The sequence below is a fragment of the Bubalus kerabau genome, chromosome 7 (assembly GCF_029407905.1).
Source record: "Bubalus kerabau isolate K-KA32 ecotype Philippines breed swamp buffalo chromosome 7, PCC_UOA_SB_1v2, whole genome shotgun sequence".
Classification (NCBI taxonomy): Eukaryota; Metazoa; Chordata; class Mammalia; order Artiodactyla; family Bovidae; genus Bubalus; species Bubalus kerabau.
Window position 1 is genome coordinate 66,493,116 of NC_073630.1, and position 14,099 is coordinate 66,507,214.

The 14,099-nt window shown below is 37.6% G+C and overlaps 1 pseudogene; it reads left to right on the forward strand.

Annotated features, from left to right (window-relative positions):
• The first annotated feature begins 7,150 nt into the window (after positions 1 to 7,150).
• The window catches only part of LOC129657071 (heterogeneous nuclear ribonucleoprotein U-like protein 1), a 68,926-nt pseudogene continuing 61,977 nt past the window's right edge, over positions 7,151 to 14,099 (forward strand).

Below are 14,099 nucleotides of genomic sequence, written 5' to 3' on the forward strand. Positions count from 1 at the left end.
GGAGAGCTTTCCTAAAGGCACGGGGTCTGTGTGTCACCAGCTGTTGCTGGGAGATAATGTGCAACAGCAAGTGATGGACAGGAGGAAACCCTACTGCCTGACTTTTCTGCTTCAGACTCTTAGGTGTAAAGAGTCTCTTCTTGGCTTCTTTTAATTGAAGCTTGGCATTCGCAATGCCCACTTAAAATCGCAGTGTCTTATTTGATTACAACATCAGACAGGACTCAAAAATCTCCTATTTTATTTCACAGTGGGATTCAGCTAAAGTTGAATTCATGGAGAAAGCCATGGGGGGAATGAAGATTGGGGGGTGGGGCAAGGCCATGGGTAAAAGGTTAAAAGAAAATATATTCTTAATCATGCTATATAGCCTGTAAATGTTTTTGCTATTTCACATTTAAATTACATTTTATTTTATTATTATTTTTGCCTTGATTTTAAAATACTGAAATGTAGTTGATTTAGAATATTATATTTATTTCAGGTGTACAACATAGTGATTAAAAATTTTTATAGATTATACTCCATTTCACGATACTGGATGCTTGGGGCTAGTGCACTGGGACGACCCAGAGGGATGGTATGGGGAGGGAGGAGGGAGGAGGGTTCAGGGTGGGGAACACATGTATGCCTGTGGCAGATTCATTTTGATATTTGGCAAAACTAATACAATTATGTAAAGTTTAAAACTAAAATAAAATTAAAAAAAATAAATAAAATAAAGTTATTACAAAATGATAGCTATGTTTCTTTGTGTTTGCTTGTGTTATACCTGCACTCTATTCTTGTTGCTGCTTTATTTATATAGTGGTTTGTGTTTCTTAATCCCATACTCCTATCTTGCCTTTTCCCAACCCCCTCTTCCCACTGGTAACCACTAGTTTGTTCTCAATATCCATGAATCTGTTTTTGTTTTGCTGTATATATTTGTTTGTTTTATATTTTAGATTATATGTATAAGTGATAACATAGTCTTTCTTTGACTTATTTCACTAAGCATAATACTCTCTAGATCCATCCATGCTATTGCAAATGGCAGAATTCAATCACTGAAATTGGAAGAGAAGTAAAACCCTCACTATTTGCAGATGGCATGAATATACATTTAAAAACTAAATATACATAATATACATCAATATACCTAAAATAAACATGAGTTTATACATAATAAATATGTATAAAACATGTGTATGTGTTTATGTGTAAAAGTACACATAAACATGAGTCCTGCCCATTTATCTTGAGGTAGTAGAGGTAAAACTTGGTTTCCCAACTTACATTGAAATAAAGGCTCAAGATAGATATATTTAAAGTGGCTCTGGTAGCTCAGATGGTAAAGAATCTGCCCACAATGTGGGAGACCCAGGTTCAATCCCTGAGTTGGAAAGATTCCCTGGAGAAGGAAATGGCAACCCTCTCCAGTATTCTTTCCTGGAGAATCCCATGGACAGAGTAGCCTAGCAGGCTACAGTTCATGGGGTCGCAAAAAGTTGAACACGACTGAGTGACTAACACACATGCATAGACATATTTAATTATTAAGCAAGGATACTACTGTGTAACTGGAGCATTTTGAGATACCATGTCAACTAACATGTTTCTCCTAATAATAGTACAATAAAATGAAAATCCAAGTGGTATATATTTTATGCTAAACACTTCTCCTTGGCTCAACAATACTTTCAGATTTATTAATAAGTATTCTGGAAGTTGTCTGTTGATTTCCAGCACCATCTTCTAAGCTCTTTATTGCACTGCAGGCCATTTTAATGAGATATAGAAGACAGGATAGGGGAGTCGGTCATTCTCCTCTGGCAAAGGTAGGTAGATATTTGGGAAGATATTTTAAGGACTAGTTTTTCAGCAGTTTCATATCATGTGCTTTGGTGCTAGTAGCAGACGAGTTCATTGGTGATAGATTCCTTTGATTTTGACCTTTCCTAATTTCTCTTCAATCAATAGTCATCCTTTTGTAAATTTTATAAGCATGTGATTTCCTATATTAAATCCCTGGTTTGTTAAGATACCAGCAGTCATTTCTGCTTCCTTGATGATTATTAAGTCAGTTCAGTTCAGTCACTCAGTCATGTCCAACTCTGCAACCCCATGAATTGCCACACGCCAGGCTTCCCTGTCCATCACCAACTCCCAGAGCTTACCCAAACTCATGTCCATTGAGTCAGTGATGCCATCCAGCCATCTCATCCTCTGTCGTCCCCTTCTCCTCCTGCCTTCAATTGTTCCCAGCATCAGGGTTTTTTCCAATGAGTCCATTCTTAGCATCAGGTGACAAAAATATTGGAGTTTCAACTTCAGCATCAGTCCTACCAGTGAATATTCAGGACTGATTTCCTTTATTAAGTCAGTCAGTGATTATTAGGAACATTCTAAATCTTGTGTTTATAAATTACACATCTGACTTCTCAGCATTTTATTGAACCAAACTTCTATTTATATTTGAGTTTTTGTGACCCATGACACTTTCAGTGAAATCTCATTTGTTAATTTTAACTTATGTAAATATTCTATTGAAATTCTGTCCAAATTATAGAGTTTTAAATTTAAATTCAAAACTTTATGATTAACATATATCAAACTTGAATTTAATTCAATAATAAATTTATTCAAATATCGGTGATTTTATTCTAAGTATGGAAGAACAAACAGAACATTTGAAAAATATTGAAGAATGGTGTTTAAATGATATTCTTAATTGCTAAGAATATTTTTTAAATAATATATATATTGAATATTTCTTGTGTGTTTTTTTATTACATTATCTTCTTAGAGGAAAGAGGAAAAAATAAAGTACAAAAAGTACAGATGTATTTTCAAGTGGTAAATACAAAACTGAGGTGCCTTGCTTCATTATCATTTTATTTGGATCACTTATTTATCCAAAAAATATTTTTAAGGACATTTTTCATGTATGTAAATTTTCAAATAATTTCTAATACTGTCTTTTCTCCTCTGGACTGTTTTTCAATAGGGTTCTGACTTTTCTGAAATATTTATTCTTCACTCTTTAGACCCAGATATAAAAATGACCCTCTAAGTTACTGTGGAGTAGGACCTGAATTTGTTAAAATCCTAGGATCCCATTAAGATCCTTTAACTTCTCACTTTATTAGATCTGCAATGGTCCATTATACTGTGCATCACTACTTTCTTTTAATGGGTGATTGGCTCAACAGATTTTCCATCAATTAATTCCAGTAGATCCATTTAAAATACAGAGACTTTTTTCTCTTCTTTCCCATTTGTTTTAGCTTGCCAGGTCTGCCATAGCAATGAAACACAGACTGGTGGTTTAAACAACAGAAATTCATTTTCTGACAGTTTCAGAGGCTAGAAGTCGAAATCAAGGGTTTGCTGGAGTTGTTTTTTGAAGTCTTTCCCTTGGCTTGGATGGATGGTATCTTCATATGCTGCCTCTGTATATTCTTGTCTGTGTCCTAATCTCTTCTTCTTACAAAGATACCATATTGATTAAGGGCCTACCCTAACAACTGAGGGAGGAGGGTTCAGGATGGGGAACACATGTATACCTGTGGTGGATTCATTTTGATATTTGGCAAAACTAATACAATTATGTAAAGTTTAAAAATAAAATAAAATTTTAAAAAAATAAAAAAATAAAGGCTCTGTCTCCAAACTGTCACATTCTGAAGAACAAGGGGTGAGGGCTCCAACATAATTCATGTCATAGCACTTGTTTACTTACTGCCCACAAAATCAGAGAGAGAAAGGTCAATGAATAACTTCATAATCCTTCTAAAGCTTGAAAATAATAAACGTGGTGGAATAATACCCTCTACCAAACCATAACTAACAATATAAAATCCCCTCTCATCTCTATTTACATAAAAAATTTATAATTGATAGGGAAAAAAGGTTTGCCTTACCTAACATATATAAACTTTATCATGCAAAATAAAAATAATAAGAAAAATTCTAGAAAATGTAAAAAGCTTAGCACAATATTTCAAACACACTTGAAGATGTAAAAAATCTTTAATGTACAAATGTGATTCCCTAATGTTGTACTATGAATGAAAGTGAAAGTCGCTCAGTCCTGTCTGACTCTGCAACTCCATGGATTATAGAGTCCATGAAATTCTCCAGGACAGAATATTGGAGTGGGTAGCCTTTCCCTTCTCCAGGGGATCTTCCCATCCCAGGGATCGAACCCAGGTCTCCCACAGTGCAGGTGGATTCTTTATTACCTGAGCCACAAGGGAAGCTCTGTACTATGAATAATCAATTATATTTTACTGTGTATAGGGAGGAAAGGAATGTTGGAAATGACTCTTAACACTACAGTTTATCGTAAGATAAGACAGCTTATTTTAAAATTTTAATCTTACAGCTTCAGGTTTTGAAAACTATAATTTAGAAAGTGGATCAGATCAGATCAGTTCAGGTCAGTTGCTCAGTCATTTCCAACTCCCTGTGACCCCATGAATCGCAGCACGCCAGGCCTCCCTGTCCATCACCAACTCCCGGAGTTCACTCAGACTCACGTCCATCGAGTCAGTGATGCCATCCAGCCATCTCATCCTTTGTCGTCCCCTTCTCCTCTTGCCCCCAATCCCTCCCAGCATCAGAGTCTCTTCAATGAGTCAACTCTTCACATGAGGTGGCCAAAGTATGGGAGTTTCAGCTTTAGCATCATTCCTTCCAAAGAAATCCCAGGGCTGATCTCCTTCAGAATGGACTGGTTGGATCTCCTTGCAGTCCAAGGGACTCTCAAGAGTCTTCTCCAACACCACAGTTCAAAAGCATCAATTCTTCAGAACTCAACCTTCTTCACAGTCCAACTCTCAAGGCAAAATGATAGGATACTGAAAGAGGAACTCCCCAGGTCAGTAGGTGCCCAATATGCTACTGGAGATCAGTGGAGAAATAACTCCAGAAAGAATGAAGGGATGGAGCCAAAGCAAAAATAATACCCAGCTGTGGATGTGACTGGTGATAGAAGCAAGGTCCAATGCTGTAAAGAGCAATATTGCATAGGAACCTGGAATGTCAGGTCCATGAATCAAGGCAAATTGGAAGTGGTCAAACAAGAGATGGCAAGAGTGAATGTTGACATTCTAGGAATCAGCGAACTGAAATGGACTAGAATGGGTGAATTTAACTCAGATGACCATTATATCTACTACTGCAGGCAGGAATCCCTCAGAAGAAATGGAGTAGCCATCATGGTCAACAAAAGAGTCCGAAATGCAGTACTTGGATGCAATCTCAAAAACGAGAGAATGATCTCTGTTCATTTCCAAGGCAAACCATTCAATATCACAGTAATCCAAGTCTATGGCCCAACCAGTAACGCTGAAGAAGCTGAAGTTGAATGGTTCTATGAAGACCTACAAGACCTTTTAGAACTAACACCCAAAAAAGATGTCCTTTTCATCATAAGGGACTGGAATGCAAAAGTAGGAAGTCAAGAAACACCTGGAGTAACAGGCAAATTTGGCCTTGGAATACGGAATGAAGCAGGGCAAAGTCTAATAGAGTTTTGCCAAGAAAATGCACTGCTCATAACAAACACCCTCTTCCAGCAACACAAGAGAAGACTCTATACATGGACATCACCAGATGGTCAACACTGAAATCAGATTGATTATATTCTTTGCAGCCAAAGATGGAGAAGCTCTATGCAGTCAGCAAAAACAAGACCAGGAGCTGACTTTGGCTCAGATCATGAACTCCTTATTGTCAAATTCAGACTTAAATTGAAGAAAGTAGGGAAAACCACTAGACCATTCAGGTATGACCTAAATCCAATCCCTTATGATTATACAGTGAAAGTGAGAAATAGATTTAAGGGCCTAGATCTGATAGATAGAGTGCCTGATGAACTATGGAATGAGGTTTGTGACACTGTACAGGAGACAGGGATCAAGACCATCCCCATGGAAAAGAAATGCAAAAAAGCAAAATGGCTGTCTGGGGAGGACTTACAAATAGCTGTGAAAAGAAAAGAAGTGAAAAGCAAAGGAGAAAAGGAAATATATAAACATCTGAATGCAGAGTTCCAAAGAATAGCAAGAAGAGGTAAGAAAGCCTTCCTCAGCGATCAATGCAAAGAAATAGAGGAAAACAACAGAATGGGAAGGACTAGAGATCTCTTCAAGAAAATTAGAGATACCAAAGGTACATTTCATGCAAAGATGGGCTCGATAAAGGAGAGAAATGGTATGGACCTAACAGAAGCAGAAGATATTAAGAAGAGATGGCAAGAATACACAGAAGAACTGTACAAAAAGATCTTCATGACCCAGATGATCACGATGGTGTGATCACTGACCTAGAGCCAGACATCCTGGAATGTGAAGTCAAGTGGGCCTTAGAAAGCATCACTATGAACAAAGCTAGTGGAGGTGATAGAATTCCAGTTGAGCTATTCCAAATCCTGAAAGATGATGCTGTGAAAGTGCTGCACTCAATATGCCAGCAAATTTGGAAAACTCAGCAGTGGCCACAGGACTGGAAAAGGTCAGTTTTCATTCCAATCCCAAAGAAAGTGGATATGTAGTTACTAAGTGTAGCAGCTTGACCTTTTTTCTAGAAAGGTACTTCTCAATTTCAAAGAACATACAATTCTGAAAATGATTCAATATAATAAAGCTCTTTCAGAGTTTAATGGTTATTAGAGAACTTTGACATTGCTGGAAAAGCAAATGAGGGCTTAAGCAATGATGTCCTTTAATATCAAGTGGGTGTAAATAATTTTTTTTAAGTGTGGAAGAAATTGACAGACAAGATGGCATACTTCTCTTAATTAATTCTCACTAGCAACTTTGTGAAATCATACACTTACCAAAGTCAAATTTTAACTCTAAAATGTTTTTAAAATTTCTTATTTTGTTATTATTACCCATCTACATTTTACTTTTCTCTTTGTTCTCTTGTACTTCTTAACTCACATCCTGAAAGGATAAGAGAAAATGAACTGGCAAAGTCTGTCAGAATATTATCTTAGTTTTTTGATATAAAGTCATTGTCAGTTATTGTCATTGTCATGGTGAGGAGTCATTGTGTAGTGCGGAGAGCCCAGTCTGGTGTTCTATAATGACCTGGAAGGATGGGATGGAGAGAGGAGGAAGGCTCTACAGGGATATATGTATATTTATGACTGATTTGTATTGTTGGCCACGAACCAGGGAGACCCGGGCACAACAACAAGGAGGTCGAGACCGAAGGGGGCTAGGAGCTGGAGGGGACCTCGTAGCCACCGCCACCCAGGCAGCCGCTGCACCCGGAGCCCGGCGGCTACTCGGGGCCTGCCGGACATTATGTCATGGACAATATTACCATGCAGAACCAATTCTATGAGACGCAGGTCATCAAGCAAGAGAACGAGTCAGGCTACAAGAGGAAACTACTGGAAATGGACCAACAGCAGCAGGCCTATTGCCCAGAAGTGAAGACAGAGATGAAGCAAGAAGCACCCACCAGCTTCCTCCCACCCAAAGCATCTCAACACAAACCAGACACACAGCAAATCCAGAGTCGCAAGAGGCCTTATGAAGAAAACCGGGGACGGGGGTACTTTGAGCACCAAGAGGATATGAGGGGGCGATCTCCTCAGCCTCCGGCTGAAGAGGATGAAGATGCCTTTGATGACACCCTTGTGGCCATTGACACATATAACTGCGACCTCCACTTCAAGGTGGCCCGAGATGGGAGTAGTGGCTACTGGCTCATGATTGAAGGCTTTGCACACCTGTGGTCAGGAGCCCGTGCCGGCTACGGGGTCAGAAGGGGGCGTGTGTGCTTTGAGATGACGATCAATAAATAAATCTCTGTGAAGCACCTTCCGTCTACAGAGCCCGACCCACACGTGGTCCGCATTGGTTGGTCCCTGGACTCTAGCAGCACTCAGCTAGGCGAAGAGCCTTTCTCCTATGGCTACGGAGGCTCTGGGAAAAAGTCAACCAATAGCCGCTTTGAAAACTATGGAGACAAGTTTGCAGAGAATGGTGTAATTGGCTGCTTTGCGAGGATAAAGCGTCTGCATGCAATGCACGAGACCCGGGTTCGATCCCTGAGTTGGGAAGATCCCTTGGAGAAGGAAATGGCAACCCACTCCAGTATTCGTGCCTGGAGAATCCCATGGACAGAGGAGCCTGGCGGGCTACAGTCCACAGGGTTGCAGAGTCGGACACGACTGAGCAACTTCACACACATGGAAGAAACCAATACAACATTGTAAAATTTTAAAAATAAATGAAGAAATAAAGAAGAAATAAAAGCTGTATTCTATTCCATAAATTCCATCACATCATGGCATATACATGGGGAAAAAGTTGAAACAGTGACAAATTTTATTTTCTTGGGCTCCAAAATTACTGTGGACAGTGATGCCGTCATGAAATTAAAAGACGCTTGCTTCTTGGAAGGAAAGCTATGGCAAATCTAGACAGCATTAAAGAAAAAACAGAGACATCACTTTGCTGAAAAGGTCTGTATAATCAAAGCTATGGTTTTTCCAGTAGTGATGTATGGATGTGAGAGCCGGACCATAAAAAAACTGAGTGTTAAAGAACTGATGCTTTCGAACTGTGGTGCTGGAGAAGATTCTTGAGAGTCCCTTGGTCAGCAAGGAAATCAAACCAGTTAATCCGAAATGAAATCAACCCTGAATATTCATCCGACGGACTGATGTTGAAGCTGAAACGCCAATATTCTGGCCACCTGATGTGATGAGCTGACTCACTGGAAAAGACTCTGATGCTGGGAAAGATCAAGGGCAGACGAAGGGAGTGACAGGGGATGAAATTGTTGGATGGAATCACTGACTCAATGGACATGAGTTTGAACAAACTCCAGAAGATAGTGAAGGGCAGGGAAGCCTGGCATGCTGCAGTCCATGGGGTTGCAAAGAGTCGGACACAGCTTAGCAACTGAACCAACAAATGACAGCAATTCCATAAATATTTACAGAGCCAATTACTCCTTTTTAAAGATAATGATATATCTGGAAAGACATTATATACTGATACATTCACCAGGATACCTTCAGTTCCTGATATTTACTATGCAGCTTAACAGTATTCAGTGGGTAGATAATAAAATGCATTTATATTATGTGTGGCAAACATATATATGAAAACTTATTAATTTTCAGGGTGGAATTTAGTATGTATTACTTGTTTTAGTTCCAGTTCATCATGATCATATTCTATTCTCTTAGAAAAAAATATTGATACATGCCACATAGCTTCGGTAAAATAGGGTTTTACAAGGGCAAGAAGGTAGAACTTTTCTTTCATATTGTTTCCTCTTCTTGATTTATTATAATGAAGTATTTTCAGAAAAACTTTCCATAAAATTATTCAGTAGAATTTTATAAATTTATGATAATGAAGCATAATTCCCATTAAGCTAAATTATTATGTCAATAATATTACTTCAATATTCTGTAAATACAGGTTTGAATGACACTGGGAGCAAGAAAATTCATGCCTGATGTTGAGGTATAAGGTAAAAATGAGATGAGGTTAAAATTATTGTTAATTATATTATCATTATTTTGCCTAACTTCTTTATTAACAGCTATTCATTTTAAAGCACAGAGTGGGAATAGCTCATATCGATAAATAAAAAGGGCATGCTGACTTTTCTAACATTTTTACATGACAAATAGCACATGAAAAGGAGATGTTCCTTAGAAATGTGTTATATATCTTATTATTATATTTACATGATGTTACTAAGAGTTATTACTTCTTAAGAAGTAAATATGATTATTTTTGTCTACATATTTGATCATTTTAATAAAGAAAATATTGCTGTAATGAAAGCAAGGAAGTTAAGAATTATGTAACAAAACACTTTGTGAATTTGCAAGAATTCTTTTTACATGAAATCTTTAGGTAAAAGATTTCAAAGAATGGGTAAAAGTAATTTATGTACCTTGATGCCTTTGCAGATAATGCCAGTAGCTTTAAACTGTTTGAAAAAAATTGTTACATTGCTGGATACATATTATAATGTCCATTCAGTTCAGTTCAGTTCAGTCTCTCAGTCCTGACTCTGCGACCCCATGAATTGCAGCATGCCAGGCCTCCTTGTCCATCACCAACTCCCAGAGTTCACCCAAACTCATGTCCATTGAGTCAGTGATGCCATCCAGCCATCTCATCCTCTGTCGTCCCCTTCTCCTCCTGCCCCCAATCCCTCCCAGCATCAGAGTCTTTTCCAATGAGTCAACTCTTCGCATGAGGTGGCCAAAGTACTGGAGTTTCAGCTTCAGCATCAGTCCTTCCAATGAACACCCAGGACTGAACTCCTTTAGGATGGACTGGTTGGATCTCCTTGCAGTCCAAGGGACTCTCAAGAGTCTTCTCCAACACCACAGTTCAAAAGCATCAATTCTTTGACACTCAGCTTTCTTCACAGTCCAACTCTCACATCCATACATGACCACTGGAAAAACCATAGCCTTGACTAGACAGACCTTTGTTGGCAAAGTAATGTCTCTGCCTTTCAATATGCTATCTAGGTTGGTCATAATTTTCCTTCCAAGAAGTAAGTGTCTTTTAATTTCATGGCTGCAATCACCATCTGCACTGATTTTGGAGTCTCAAAAAATAAAGTCTGACACTCTTTCCACTGTTTCCCCATCTATTTCCCATGAAGTGATGGGACGGGATGCCATGATCTTCGTTTTCTGAATGTTGAGCTTTAAGCCAACTTTTTAACTCTCCTCTTTCACTTTTATCAAGAGGCTTTTGAGTTCCTCTTCACTTTCTGCCATAAGGGTGGTATCATCTGCATATCTGAGGTTATTGATATTTCTCCCGGCAATCTTGATTCCAGCTTGTGCTTCTTCCAGCCCAGCGTTGCTCATGATGTACCTAGCAGTCAGAATATTAAGTATGAGATAATTAAGTGGTACAGCAAATGGTGAAAAAGCAAGTGTTGTGCAGAATAACTACTACTCTTAAATTGTTATAACTGAAAACTCTTAAATTTACAGAGTAAATTTAAGGCAATATGCTCCATTCCATTTCCTAAATATTTATTGAACCATATGTAACCTCTCTTTTGTGAGTTCATAAATAAGTATAGTCAGAAAAATAAACTCTTCTTCTCAGTGTAGGAGAAGGCAATGGCATCCCACTCCAGTACTCTTGCCTGGAAACTCCCATGGACGGAGGAGTCTGGTAGGCTGCAGTCCATGGGGTCGTGAAGAGTCAGACACGACTGAGCGACTTCACTTTCACTTTCACTTTCATACATTGTAGAAGGAAATGGCAACCCACTCCGGTGTTCTTGCCTAGAGAATCTCAGGGACAGGCGAGCCTGGTGGGCTGCCATCTGTGGGGTCGCACAGAGTTGGACACGACTGAAGCGACTTAGCAGCAGCAGCAGCTCAGTGTTAAAGTGGTCAAGAACGACCATGTAGAGAATGCAGTGAAACAGAATCCAATTGAATTTCTAGTTGACCTACAAGGAAGTATGCTTTCTAAGTATATGCCTCTTTACAGAAAGCCCCACAGCCTCTTCAACTGACTGTTATTAGTGTATACTATCTGTAGCTTTCCTTATTTTATATCTAGCACTCCAAACTGGATTTAAAATCTGCCAAGGAAGTTGTACATCGTCTGTTTATCTGGTGTACCATACACTGAGGAAATGTTCTCTATATATCTGTTGATTTTGTATGGAATAGGAACCTGTATTCTACTCTCTGAATTGATTATTGTCCTATGATAAAGAAACAAGTATACCATCTTTGAAAAAAGAATGATAAATTATAAGTAAATGCTAAGTGAACTGTTTTTTCAAGGTTCAATTATATTCTCTATGCCTTATTTAATTCTGTAAGTCTATTATGTAATTTGGCTAAGAACTAACTATCCAAGGTTGTCTATATTTTACTCCCACTGTATTGTTTGATTCAGAAGTTGATTTTCTTAAATTATCAGATACTCAATACATGCTCCATCTCGTGCAAATGATGACTAGATTTTTTTGGCAAGCTTGTAGTTTTAAAAATGAATCCAGCCATTGACTGGTATGCTTTAATTGCTGTAATTTAAATAATTAATTCTATATTTAGAAAATGAGTTCAAGGTGATGTGTGATTAACCATGTTTAATGAAGTCATTACCTGATTAAAAAGCATTTCATGCCCATGACTGATTATATCCAAATGCTAGTCAATTTGATTTAAATTGTCTATATATATTTGAATTTGTTACAGTTTTTTGTTGTACCTACTATGATGAAAACTTGCACTGATATTCTATTATGGGTTATTGCTTACGCTTTATATTTATCTTTACTAGAAGTACAGTATACGAAATAGTGTTCAACTCCACTAGAAACATCTTCAGGGAATGTTTTTGACTTAGGAAATGGTTTCATTTTGGAAGGTTTAACTTTTAAAAATAAAAGGGATTAGTTCAATTAAGAACATGACTCTTTAGTGATCAAGCAGATGGTTGAATATCTGAAGCACTTTCTTATACATCAACTCTAGCTCAAATCTTCAGATATATAATGTATCAAACTTCAGTGTGCCTTGAGAAAGTACAGGATTTTAAAGAAAAGAAGTTTTTGAAGTGTTTTTAATAATAAAACTCAAGAGTAAGAGAATATTTTTTCCAGAAGACAAGTACCAGCTACTTTTCTTCTACACTGAACACAGAACAAGAGAAAACATAATTAAACTAAGAAATGAGTTATTTTAGGTCTTAGGGTTGCTTTGAAATTATAAACTCATTCTGCTATATGCTACAATGCATTACTGAGGTTAGAGTATGATACTTTTTGGGTAGAGAATTTTTAGAGGCTTCCTGATGTCTCATGTGGTTTAGTGATATTACCTGAGTTACTACTTGAAGTAGTCAATAACTTTTTAAGGTTGCTTCTTCAATAGGCAATCTTATAGTGCTACAGTATGAAATTTTCATATTTTTTAGTGCAAAAGCATACTTCAAAGTAGAACAGGCCATTGTTTATACTCAGCCCTGATGACTGTGATATTTGACATCTACAAAAAATAAATATCTACATATGCACACATACATATATATATAAATCAGTTATCTTCACCTGTACTTTAAAAAAATATTCTGAAAATTTTAACATCTGAGGATAACAGGTTTTTCAATGGTTCCTATTAAATTGCTGTCATTGGTTGACAAACAAAACCATAAGCACATATCCTAGAAAAATATGCTTTAGATTTGTTGTATAATGCATACATTTTGAAAATGTACAGGCTGATCAGGGTTTCTCAACCTTGGCACTGTTGATACTTCAGGCTGAATAATTCTTTGTTGTGGGAAGTTGTACTGTGCATTCTAGGATGTTTAGAAAAATCTTTGGCCTTTACCCTCTAGATTCCAGTAGAATCCTCCCCAACCAAAATCAGGACAAAAATCACTCCATATATTGTCAAATCATCTTTGGAAGGAAGAGAGTGGTGGTTGAAAAATTGCCTTAGTTGAAAACCACTGAGCTAGATAATAGCTAATATATATCAGCATTGGTTTTTGTTAATATTTATAAGCATAAATGTATTATCCATGATTATTATATTATAATATAAAGGAATAAAACTAACATAGTCTCTGGCATACAGGATCACCTGAGATATACTTTTATAAAAGTGAATAAATAAATGAATGAATTAGCATTAAAAACAGTAAATACATAGAAGAAAAATAGAAGTTACAGTGAACCACTGATTTGTCTCAATTTGTTAGAGCAGTGTTAAAAAACTTATATACCCTGTGTGTGTTCAGTCATGTCTGACTCTTTGTGACCTCATGGACTGTAGCCAGTCAGACTCCTTTGTCCTTGGAATTTTCCAGGCAAGAATACTGGAGTGGGTTGCTATTTCCTACTCCAGGGTATCTTCCCAACCCAGGGATTGACCTTGCATCTTTTGTGTCTCCTTCATTGGCAGGCAGATTTTTACCACTGTGCCACCTGGGAAGTCCACACTTTATTTAACTTGTAGGTTCATAGGGGATGGCAGAGAATGAGATGGTTAGATAGCATCACTGACTCAATGGACATGAATTTGAACAAAATCCAGAAGATGGTGGAGGACAGAGGTGCCTGACATCCTA